This window comes from Anoplolepis gracilipes, chromosome 9 (assembly GCF_047496725.1).
Source record: "Anoplolepis gracilipes chromosome 9, ASM4749672v1, whole genome shotgun sequence".
Taxonomy (NCBI): domain Eukaryota; kingdom Metazoa; phylum Arthropoda; class Insecta; order Hymenoptera; family Formicidae; genus Anoplolepis; species Anoplolepis gracilipes.
Window position 1 is genome coordinate 5,603,074 of NC_132978.1, and position 12,687 is coordinate 5,615,760.

A 12,687-nucleotide genomic window follows, 5' to 3' on the forward strand; every position below is an offset into this window, starting at 1 on the left:
TGATGGCGGCCTGCAAGAGGTCATGCTTAGCGCGATATATCTTGTATTTGCGGATGTATAAAAAGGTTCGAAGGTTGCTCGCTTTGGATATAAGGTATAATCGGATATCTAGTTAATCGATTTAATAATAAACACAAAACGTTAAACAATTATGACAAAATATGAATATAGGCAATATAAATAACCAATTGTTATAAACAAATACAGCTGAGCTAATTAAAAATAAAAGAACATGCGTTATCAAGTAAAAATAATAGATATGGTAAATAGAAACTTCAGAATAAAAGTTATTTTTCTTGAAACATATAAGAATATTGCTCAAAAGTATTTATTAAACTGTATCGTTAGCATGAAAAAATATAAAGAAACTTTAAATTAAGCAAATACTTATTCCAATAATAAGTAATCAAATAAATCAATATAAATGCTTGAATGCAAAAATAATATTTGATACATATGTTTACGAACAAATAAATGTTATCGAACAGAAAATATTTATAATAGCAAGAAAATGTACATAAAAACATATATAACACATGTAAAGAATCGCAGAAATGGTGCGATTATAGTATAACATAAAACACAATGAATAATCAATATAACATACATATAAAAATACGAGAATATATAAACACAGAAATATATAAAAAGAACAATACATACATATATCAAAATCTGAGAACTATACCAAATGCATAGAATTCAAATGAAAAATCTTAAACTATAATAACTAAATTAATATTTAATATTGTACTGGTGGATCACCCGGATAATGACGTCATTAACGAGTGACCAATAGATTGTAAAAATACAAATCAATCGTGTAATCTATCTGTGCTTTGGTCAAAGTGCACTACGTATTGCAACCGCTATTGTTATAAAATATTATTATTAAAGACCATATAATTAAAAGAGAAATAATTGAGACTAACATAAATAATGTAGTCTCACCAAGAAAGTTAATGATCACAGTGCGAGGACGCTATCAGACTAATGAAATTATAATGGAAATTATGCAATTGTTAAAAGTAAAGTAAATAACAAAAAAGAATAGACGATATGTCTTAAATGACTTTATCGCTTTAGACGTCAAGTCCTTGAAAGATGAATATAATATACTAATATTATTAATAATAATTCACATCGTATAAATTATGCAACGGATAATCAATTAAATAATAAATACATAAAAAACTCACCGATCTCCTGTAGATCTCACAAATATGGTTAATATATTATAAATACTTTACATAGTAAGGTCCTGTTGTAGATGCCTAATACGCTCTGGGATGATAATACGGGTGTGGGGTCCTTATATCGCCCGCTCTTATGGCGGCCGCCATTAATCCCTTATGGATAGAAGTATCGTTCCGGTGTGATTCTGTAAGGTACTGTGTGCGTCTGGGACTCTTATGCCCCTTAAACTTTTATCGGATCTTATGCCGTAACTCAGAAATCGAGATATAAACAAAAGAACGTTATAATTACGCGTCACTACGAACTCGACTTTTGATATACTTCAGGGAGAGATCCCGTTTGATACTGTTTACTGCGCGACAGCGTCGCTTCCTTATATTAGTTTTTGTATTACTACGCGGACGGAACTTTTTTCGCTCATGTCTCGATCGCTGCGCCTACGCGGTTCTTTGTTATCAATCTACAAAGGATGGGTTGAAGGATGGGTAGTTCTTTCGATTACTTTTTCAAACAGTGAGCCTGAACTTCTTTCGGCCTTTGCCTTCTTTTGGCCCAAGAGAATTCCCGCCTGGTGTGGACCGAGAAGTGGTAAACACCCAATCTCCTCGGTCTACCAATAGGCGGGTCTTTTGGCCTCGGAACCGGCTTTGACCCGGGGCATGGACGTATCGCATGCATCTGTTAATATGCCCCGGAGTCGTCCCACCTCTGTATCGATGTTTCGCTCCTCGGCCATTCTCTCGGGCCAGGTGGCCGAGAGAATCACCGCCATCGGGAGGTCCTCGTCTATTTTGTGGAGGGACCACCGTGGGGGAGGCCTGGCGACGAGTGAGCACTCGCGGAGGGACCACCGCCAAGCGGAGCTCTATATACCGATGGTCGGACAAAGACTCACGCTTGACAATAATCCTCCAATTACTTACATTCCTCGTAGCGGAGGGAGAAGCTTACATTAAATCAACGATTGACTCCCCCCGCTCGCGGAAGCAGGTACTCACGCTTTCGGTATTTATTAACCGGAGGTCGTTCGCTGCCGGCCACTCTTCTACTAGACGTCCCCGGGGGTCTGTCCTAATGGATCCTCACGCTGAAGACCAAGCATTAAAGTCCCCGGCGATGAAGATCGATCGAGGGCGGCCGTAACGGATGATCCGCTATGGTGTCCAGCCGCTCCCGAAACTCCCCCAGGGACGACGAGACGGCTGGTAAACCCCTACTACCATCGTGGTTCCCCACAGTACGGCCACTAGGCCGTCTTTTTTTTCTAACACGGAGGCCGAAGTGGAATTTTCCGTCTTCGGCCTCCACGTTATGACTACGGAGCTCAAGTTGTCCCCTGCCCAGCATGGATAATTGGGGAGGGCTCCGCTACTACTCCCAGGCCATAACCACCCGCCGGTTATGGACAAACGAGTCCTGTGCCCCACGGAAGTGGTTAATGTTGGTCTGGAGGATGCGGGCCAACATTACTGACCAATGTCGACCCAGCCGTCCTTGTCGGACCATTTTTTTAACGTTGGAAAATGCGTTACGCATCCCTCTAGGAGCGGTGACTCCCAGAGGGTATGTGGGACTCACCCGACTAATTAGTTATAGTTGGGAATACCCACTAAAACCCAACGGTGATCCTCACTGCGGTTATGGACGAGCTCCGGAGTCGCTTTCGCATTCGATCGGCACTCGTCCCCGCAGAGTCCCCCGTCCGTCAACCTCGTGAAGGGGTGAAAGAGAGAGGACTCTCATCACGTGGGCGAACATTGGGCGTCCAAAGACGCTCAATGTCGCATCGATGGCGGTGTTGAGGGATCACCACGCAACGCCGCCTCTACCTTGGGTTGTAATGTAATGGGGCGTAAGTATCTCCTGCACTTGCACCCCCACGACCCTGGAGAAGGGATGACATAGGACGGCTAGGGTTCGAATCGAACGTAAATCTTCTTCAACCTGCCACCCCTCCTTCTCTTAGCGGAAAGGGCATTTGCGTCCTCTTTCCGCTGTCTTTCGGTTGCCTCCTTTTGCAACATAACATGTTTGCAGAAGGAAACAGCCGCCTGCTATTCTGTCTCCCCCTCCAGCATAGCTTTCGCCAATGCTTCATCTTCCCCGACAACATCCTTAAGCATTTGCCTGGCCTCGTTCCACGCCGGACACGCCACTAAGATGTGATGTGGCGTGTCCGTCGGACACTCACAGTGATGACATCGCGCGTCCTCTTCCCTCTGGATGCGGTGCAGATACTCACCGAAGCATCCGTGCCCAGTGAACATCTGCACGAGTCTATAACCCAGGAATCCGTGTCTGCGCCCTACCCATTCCTCTAACACTGGGCGCAGTGCCCCGACAGCGTAGAGCCCGGTTCTAACTTCGGCCAGGATCTCCTTCCATTCGATAATTTTCTGCTGTCGAAGCGCTGTCAAAACCGGGTCCTTTGGGCGTGGAGCGCACGCCGCAGCCTTCCCGCTGGGATTGGTGCCCGGGGGCCAGCCTCATCGTTTGGATCTCTTAGCAGAGCCATCCTATACTGATAAAGATCAGCAGAAATGCCCGCGGAGAGGATCCACGGAAGGCTCCTGAACACCGTGCACGTCGTTCCGAAAGAGACGGTGCGGTACCCTCGCATGACTCGCAGCGCTAGTCTTCTTTACGTAGCCTCCAAGATTTTTAAAGGTACGCGACTGGCGCTGACGCAATCATACCATGCGGAGGCTCCGTATAGTGCTACGGACCGCATCACCGTCACTGCGGCCGTTTTTTTGACCTACCGCCACTTTTCTTCTTTTTGGAAGGGCTCCTCTCGCTTGGAGAAGGGGTTTAACTCTTTTTAGGGATAGATAAGGTTCCGGCGGCCGTAGGGGAGACCTCTTTCTTTGGAGGATTGGTCGTTTTTTGCATGACTGCTTCCTTTTTTCTTTTTCGTTGCTTCAGCATATGAAGCTTAGGAGGTCAGAGGGATTAGAACCGGAGACGGGGATATAGGGACCATCCCGCCCTCAGCATCTGTAATACTCTTTCCTCTCTTTCTGGGAGGGCTTGTCATCTTTGGTGGGGGGGGGGCTTTTGCACAGGCCTTCTGTCTCTCCCCTTTTCCCTTGGCTCTCTTAGTCTTTTGTTTGGGGGCCGATACAGGTGAAGGAGGCGTTGGGTTGAGCTAGCTGTGTTTAGCTCATCTTTTCCTTCTCGGACGCTCTTCCTCTTGGTCCGTCGTGAGAAGCGGTCTCAGTGTTTCCTCCGGCAGGAGGCGACCTTCAATGGCCGCAATCCTCGCGTCCACTATGTCTCCTACCCATCGGAGAAGGCTTCCCAGAAGCGCCTCTATCTCGGGGATGAGCCCAGAAGAAGAGGGATGATTTGTTGAGGGCTGGCTCATCGCTGGTGACAGGCCTTTCGAGGTGTCCATCACGTCGTCTTCCATATCATCTGTCTTCTCTTTTCTTCTTCATATAAAGAGAAAGGGAGGGGGTCAGAGGAGTTTCAGCGCATGCTTGCGTTGTCTTTCCGTCCTTCTTCTTGGAGCTTCACGTCCCCGCAAGGAGAGATAGGATGGCTCCTCTCGTTTCTTTCTCATACGTTACCGAGGAAGTGGAGGGCCGTCCTGTGATAGGTCAGGTGAAATATCCACAGAAGTTCCGCGTACATAGGGTCAGACATATAGCTTTTGTCTCATCTCTGCGATCATGTCCTCCTGTTCTTCTCTAAATTGGGGAGCCTATCTTTGAGGGCCTTGTTTTCTTTCTCCAAGGCTCTCATTTCGGCGGTTGCAGACAAGACTGCTAACTTCCTGGTGGCAGATAGGAAATTTTCCGCTGACTGTTGTATGAGCTTAATGAACGTCCCTTTGAGGTTGCCAGATTTTTTGGCAACCTCCAAAACCGTCCGGGCACTGTCTGAGGCTTCTTGTAGGAGGAGCTTCCTACGGGGTTGAGGTTAAGTCTCTTCGTCAGTGTTTAGATCTAATCTCTGGGCCAACTTTCTCTCTAATAGGCGCTGAGACTCTCTTCTTTGAGCCCTGTCTTCTACGAGTTGTTTTTCCGCTAGGGTCTCTATATCTCTTTCTTCAGCCTTTGCAAGCTTCTGCTTGGCCTTTGCCAGGCCGAAGTGCCGCCCGGTAGTAGGCGGCCCTCTTTGTGCCCTTTTCGCCTTGTTCTTCTGGGAGAAGGTCTTTTGAGGCGGCTTGTTTGAGCTATGTGGTGGAGATTCCTCATCTATTTCCGTCTCACTTCCAGATGGAGGTGGAGGTGGGACCCCAGTTGCCCTCTTTCTGGGCTTCCATCTTTTCAAGGTGGTCGATCTCTTCTGTGCCTTACGGTCCAGAGAAGACTCATCGGTCCTAGAAAGCTTTTCCAGGCCTTTTCCCCTGACTGAGTCACCTATGGGCCTGAGCCCTGTTTTGCATGCAGAGCCTGAGCGCTTGTTCTCCATCTCAATAGGTCTTATGACCACTGAGATGTCTTTGATGATGGGAACAGCCTTATTTCTGTCCCTCAATGAGGACTGCCCTTCCTTTTTACCCTGATTACATGCAGGGTTGACCACATCTGTGATGTCAGAGGAATTACTTCCTCTGACACACATTTCCGTCGCCATCAGTCGGCCTCCTCACTAGAGAGTGGGATGCGCTCCTTCTCCCTCTCCTCAGTCTGTGTGGTTACGTATTCAATAATATTGAGATCCATTTTGAAAGAATTCCGCTGCCCACTGCGGCTCCGCCACCCAGGATATACCCTCACCGGCCGCGGGGTGTCCCGAAACATGACCGGCAAACACGCCAACGACCGGGCCCCAAGTTCCCCTGGGGAGGTAGCATATGACATGGGCCGGGGGATAGTCATCCCCGGCACAGGTCTGCAGCCCCCTACTCACCCATGAAGGTTTTGACGTCTCCATGGGTTTTCAGGCGTCCCAAGCCTCCGACCTCTCGGGCATCGCAGCGGGTGGCGCCACCCGGGGGGCCCCATGGACGGTTGGAACTGGGTCGCCACTCCCCGGCCCAGCTTTACCTGCCATGGCAGCCAGCGTACCGTGTTACATTCCCTCCGAGAGAAGCCTCTGAGGGGACCCGGCGATGCACCGTTTCGGAAGGGGAAACGGTCACGGTGCACCGTCAGGGCGCCTAAACTTGCTGCCAGGCCTTGACCTCGGAATACGTTCGAGCGGTTCCAGCAGCCGGGCCGACCCGGAGTCACCGGACTATGCCCGCTACGATTCGCGCCGGTCCCCTCCGCTTTCCCGACCCCGACTTCGGAATATGTCCGAGCGGCTCGGGAAAGGCCCAGCCCGATGGGCTCGGGAGTTCGGGGACACCATCAGCCTGTCCAATCCATTATGAGACGCCGAACACCCCATTACAGGGAAAGTCGGCACCCATATCCCTCCCGAGGGACGCCGCACGGCGGGAGCATCCATACGTGCGGAAACCCTCATGGCCAAGAGCACCCAGCCTTGTGTCACGGGTAGGGAGCAGGGTCGACCACATCATGGTCCCCCTACAGTGCCGTGCCACTGGGCGATTGAAGCCATAGCCACCAATCCCTACCAGCGATTAGGACTACGCTACCACTCAGAAGGGTGGCCGCCGTCTTTAAAAGAGTCGCTGGGCTCCCTTTATACATTCAAAGAAGGTACTGTATGCTCTTAGTTCCCCTTCCACCCCGGTGATTCATCCAATAAGGCACAAGTGTCGAATGGGTGTTCCTTATGGTTTCAGGGTTAAGCCTCCTTACCACGACAAAGTGGCGCACGATGAGGAAGTGCACCCTCAAAGAGGGCCGATAGATGAGTCCGCCACGATTGGGCGACTCGCGCCGCCGACTGAACAGGACCCCATTTCTTTGCCCCTGGCTCGTCCGGGCACAACTTCTTGGCATCCTCCGAGTGAAACACCCTCGGAGAGTAAGCCACCTACCTGTGCGTCTTCCGATTATTATAGTGGGGTGAGACGAGCCCCACTAGACGGACGCCTGTGTTGACAGTCCGGTCGCCAACTTCACAGGTCCCCGCCTTCACAAAACCCCGCTATCGCAAAGTCTCCGCAGGGCCCTTCCGCCTAGACGAGTTTCGAGGGAAGGAGTCGAGACACATACTGGCCCAAGGGGAGCTGGCCCCATGGGTTTTCTGTGCCACAACGCCTCGATCTAGCACGTGCCGGTCCTGCTGGTCAGGCCATACCATTTCCAGGACGTTATCGCATGCTGATCAACATCCTGTACCAAACGCCTCTGCGTTTTTATACGAGGAGAAAGGCGCACCCCTGTTTGTAAGATGTGTGGCTTCAGGATCTTAGTCCATCCATCCTTCCTGCCCGTGTCCTCGCCTCTGCGTTTTTACAAGGGGGAAGGCGGACCTCTGTGCGTACTATGTGCAGCGTCGGAACCATTGTCCGTCAGTCCACATAGACGTCCTGCCACCGACCTTTTGATTTATTTATACAGAGGAAAGGCACTCCTGTTGCGGTGTTGAGTGACTTTGAGACTCGAATTCAGCCGAAAACCTCTCCATCACTCACCATCAGGTTCCGAATCAAGGGGAACGGACTCCTAATGCCTCGCCCTGCTGTCAAGCCAACAGGTCGAGGTCCTACTCGAATCCTGCATCGTACGGTATGTAATCTAACCTAAACGACCGTACAGCGCCGGTGAAATCCGCCGCCCCCGAAAGACGGACAGACTTCACCACCACCGGGCGGCCCGGTGACAACGATCGTCCTACGAGGCTCGTCGGTACCCAAAGATCTGCCTCCCGCCAAGAGGCCGTGCCCCCGAGCGTCTGCCTCTCGTTTTGTTGGGTTTGGACAGCACGCAAGTTTCACTTCAAGATTGGGACTCAGAAAGCCTTAAGCTATGAGTCCCTCTCCATCCGATCGGCTCTTCTGAAGAGGACACTCCAAGCGGGCACGCTAAGGCCTTCGCGAAGTGTCTTTAGGATTCCCCTGTCTTCGCCCAGCCACGATCCGGCTTAAGGGTTCCGCCCCCGGCGTACTCTTATGGCGTCACCAATATTTCGGCCGCGACCGTTGCGCCCGTAGTGGAGACCAGGTCGTACACATCCGACACCCAGGTATGCGTAACGGTACATGCACCCTGCCTGAAGCCAGAACCCCGTCAGCCTTCGAGGGAAACCCCCGAAGTTACCAGCTCTCACCACGAGGAGGTGAGGTTGGCGCATAGACCGATGTCCTTTGAGAACCTCCTTGTCGGACCCTTCACCCTTCCTTAATATCTCCCCCCATCTTGGGGATATTCCTGGGCTGGAGTAGGGAAGGGGGAGAAGAGGAGGGCGACCGGGTAACACCGCACTTTCTGCCATTATTGATACGAGAGGGGATACTTCATCCTCTCTATTACTCTCCCGCGAGCCCTCCACCACCTTTACCTTGTTTGGAAGGGAGGGGACGATTTCACCGGGGTCTCCTGCTTCGAGGGATTCAGAGTTTGTCTCTGCATCTCTCTTCCTTTTTTCCTTTCCCGTCCAGTTGTTAACCTCCATTTCTTTTCCCCCACCTTCGGTCGTCAGTGGTGACGCCGGGAGCGGGACGGGGGAGGACGAGGGGCCGGACGGGGCCTTCCCTCTCTTTTCCGCCTTCCTGGTGTAAGAGGGGGTGAGGATAGAGGGTATTTTATTTTCTCCTCCCTTTTCCTTTGTTTGAATTACCTGTCGGCGCGCAGGCTCGGCCCCGGCCTTGTGGACGAAGAGCCGTTTGAGTCCCGCGCAAATCGGGCAATGTGCCGCTGCCACATATCCCGCTGACCGATGTCCCAGTTTGCCGCAATGGCGACACAGGTCCGTACGATCCGTGCCGCCGTTGCCCGCAACATGCCCCTCTCCAAGCATCAATAGCATTGGAGAGGGTGGATTTCTACCCCCCCGTGGATCCCTCCTCCCATGGTTCAGTGACAAAAGTGGCGGGGAGGAGGCGGGGAAGGGAAGAGAACGGATGACGCTGAAAGGGAGGGGAGTAACTCCCCTCCCATATTCTTCTCTGGTGCGTCGTCCTCAGTCCCCCTTCCCCTTTCCCCATTAAGCCTCCTCTCCCCCGCCATATAGGAGCTTACCACTCTGGTAACCCCTCGCTTCGACAGAAAGCCGTCAAGGAAAGACCGGATGAGATGGGAGAGACTTTCCTTCCCCGTTTATCCCTCTGGCCTCCACCACTCTAAATCCCGGCGGCAAGAGACGAGAGGAGAGGTCGGGGAGGCGCGGCATCAATTGCCGCATAGACCTCCCCGACTCCTCTCCCAAGGAAAAGCGAGGGGACACAGGCAAGAAACCCGTGCTTCCCTCCGATGCTCCCCCGCTTCCACAATAAGCGGAGAAGTAGAACGGAATGGCTGGTGTCCCCGTTTCGTCGCAGAGGGGGTAAATACATCGTCCCCCGCATGTAAAGCCATTACTGGCAGGCTAACTGTTTGCCAGTGTGAAGAAAGCCCAACCAGGGCTTGAGCGAAGGGCGGTGCGGGATAGTGCCGATGGCGAGGACCGCCTTCCCTAATAATCACGAGGTTAGGACACTCGTAGGGGTTTTAGTGGATATGCCCGTTAAATAGGGAAAGTCTCACATACTCCGGGGAGTTCCCGATCCCCGGGGGATGCGTAATGCATTTCTCCTACGTAAAAAAAGGGTACATTTCTAAAAGTGAGGTCCGTGCGCAAGTCCACTCTGAGTGTGGCACTCTATAAGATTTTTTTTACCACCACCAGGGGGCACTGCACCCACGCACTGTACAAACCTCTGGGGGCCTTCCTGATGGGGCCAACTTTAATGTCGGCCCCAAGACATTGTCCCACACAAGATATTGCCTTTTTGATATCTGAGACTTGGACACTATCATCCAGGTCCCAGATCTGCGGCAAATCTTACCGCCTTTTCATGCGAGTTTCCACGCCAATCTCGTATAGGAGTGCGCCTGTAATCGCACGTTTTGTGCGCAACTCCAAGATTCCTGGCTCTTCCAGCTGAATACAACCCCTGGCCTGACGGACGGTCCCTTTGTACTTGCCCGGAGGGCAAGTAATTACAACCGCTGCCATTCCAGGGATCCTAGGGAGCTTAATCTTTTTACCCTAGGAGGGGGGCTGCTGGATGGCCGGGGAGATTCAAGTGAGTCCCTTTGCCATTCCTTTGCCCGTTTTTCCGGTCTAAAGCAGGGGTCTTTACGTCCCCTGCCCCATCCTTTCCGGCAGTGTTTCCTGTAGCAGGAGTGCCGCCGGTTTTTTTCCTTCTCTTCTTGCGGTCCACGACCTCAGACCACGGTGTCGACCACACCCGAAGCCGCGGGCCGCTGGAGAATCGGTGAGGCGGCGGGGGAGAAGAGAGACTTAAGGTCTGCCCCCCTTTTTCTTCTCCCTTATCTTCTTTCTTATCTTTCTTTGCCCCCCGCGTGGCGGTAACTTTCGCCTTTTTGGCGAGAGGGGTTTTCTCCTTCACTACCGGGGTTTTCTCGACGGCTTTCGTTGAGGGCTTCGGTTGTGTTGCTCGAAGAGCAGGTTTATCAGTAGTAGAGGAGTTCTTCCTCCTTTGCTGACTCATTTCTCGCATTTCCTTCATCACCCTCCTGACCACTGCCTTGATGAGGTTATAGTCAGGGGGGTGAAGTGATTCCGTCTTTGTGTTCGACGTACTGAGGTGAACAGTAGCGGCATCGATCACTTTCTGGCCGCTTTGTGCATTCTTCTCCTTCTTTCGTTTCTTCCTCTTTTTCTTTTCCTCGTGAAAGGTGGGAGAAAAGGGAGAAGGTTCAAATACTCCCCGCCGAGGTAAGGATTTGGTAGCTTTACTCATTGTGGGAGATTGTGGAGTTAACGTGTCTACCATTGCAGTCCTTTCCTATTTACCGATCAAGTTATCGATTTGATCGGTAGGCTCCATCTGCCAGTCGATTGCCCCCATAACATTCTCCGGCTCCGGCTCCTCGTCGCTTGTGAGGTATGCTATGGAGGCAATTCGGCATCTTCTATTCCTGTTGGTTTCAATAAGTGGAAGTGAGGGCGATCTCGTCCTTATCCTTTCCGTTCCCTTGAAAGAAGAGGCCTTGAGAGAGTTCAGCTCTTTCTTTATCTGTTCCACGTCTTTACGTAGCTCGATGTTCTCCTTAGTTACACCCTCTAGCTGCTAGCGGGTTTGAGCTGCTCCTTAGTTTCGTTATCCTCACTGCCCCTCTAATTTTTTACACTAAGTATGTATTGACCGCGGCAGTGAGAATCCACGATGCTTCTTTCAATCGGTGGAAAAGGTCTTCCTTGATATTTCCCTTTTTGCATCTTTTCCACAGCTTGGGTGGCTTCCAACATCCTCACCATCATGTCCCTCGTGGCAGCGTTTTATTATGCTCTGTAATGCCCTCTGATCCTTTATGTCGGCATAAAACATTTTCCATTCAAGTGGAGAGTGCTTGTCGATAACATATTTCAGTAAGGACCATTCATCCTTCACTTTGTTAATTTCAGCAAGCGCCTCCCTGCGATATGACTCGCAGGTGGTAGGTGGCCTGCCTCTTCCCCGTTTGCTGTATGACTCCAGCAGGATATCTGACACACAGGAGCGATCAAACACTATACTGTCGGTACCCGACATCAGTGTCTTACTGTCGTCGTTTTGTGGCAGCGCTGTTGTTGCTGCCATTATCGTCTTGGGGTCGTGGTCGGTTCTACTTCTCCCCTTACCTCTGCACTTAGCAGTGACGCGAGAGGAGAAAGAATCCAAGTTCTCCTTCATTCTAGTTATGGGGATCTTAGGCCAGTCTGTTACAAGGAACCGTTCCTTCCCTTGGAGCACAATATGTTTCTTGATTTTAGGACCAGATTTTCCAATAGTACCATTGGGAATCTCAGTCCCAGACGTCTTCATTGCATTTTCCGCAGACTCCGCGGTGCGATCTTTCTTAGCTTTTTCAAAATTAATTAAATTGGTTTGACTCATCTTTGTTTTGTCCCGGGTGCAGTGCGGCTCCGTCCACCAGGGTGTACCCTACCCGGCCAAGACAGGACCTAAGACATGACCTTAGTCATGCTTCGCCCTAGTCCCCAAGTTCCTCCGGGGGGTGGACTATGCCTCTGGAGAAGGGATATGCATCCCTCCCGCTGGGCTCCAGGTTCTTACTTCCCCTTACGGAAAGTGCCGGGTTTTTGGGGCTCCCACGGCTTCAACCCCGCGGGCACCGCACTACAACTTGCCAAGCTTGTATATCCCAGAAGGACCCCATGGACGGTTGGGACTGAGTCGCCGCTCCTCGGCCCAGTCTTACCTAGGCATTCACGATTCCGATTCGATTATATTTTTTGTAATATATCGTTTCCGATTTAATTTTTTAGAATCGATTTCTTTAAGAATCGATTTAATATAATCGGAAACGAACATAACCTTTATGTAAAGACTAAAGTCCATATAAGACTACGTATTGAAGATTAAGATTCAAGATTGATGATTGAAATTTGACCAACCAGGACAAAGAAAGGACCCCGCACCCAATCAATGGAATTTTGGTCCTCGGCCAAATT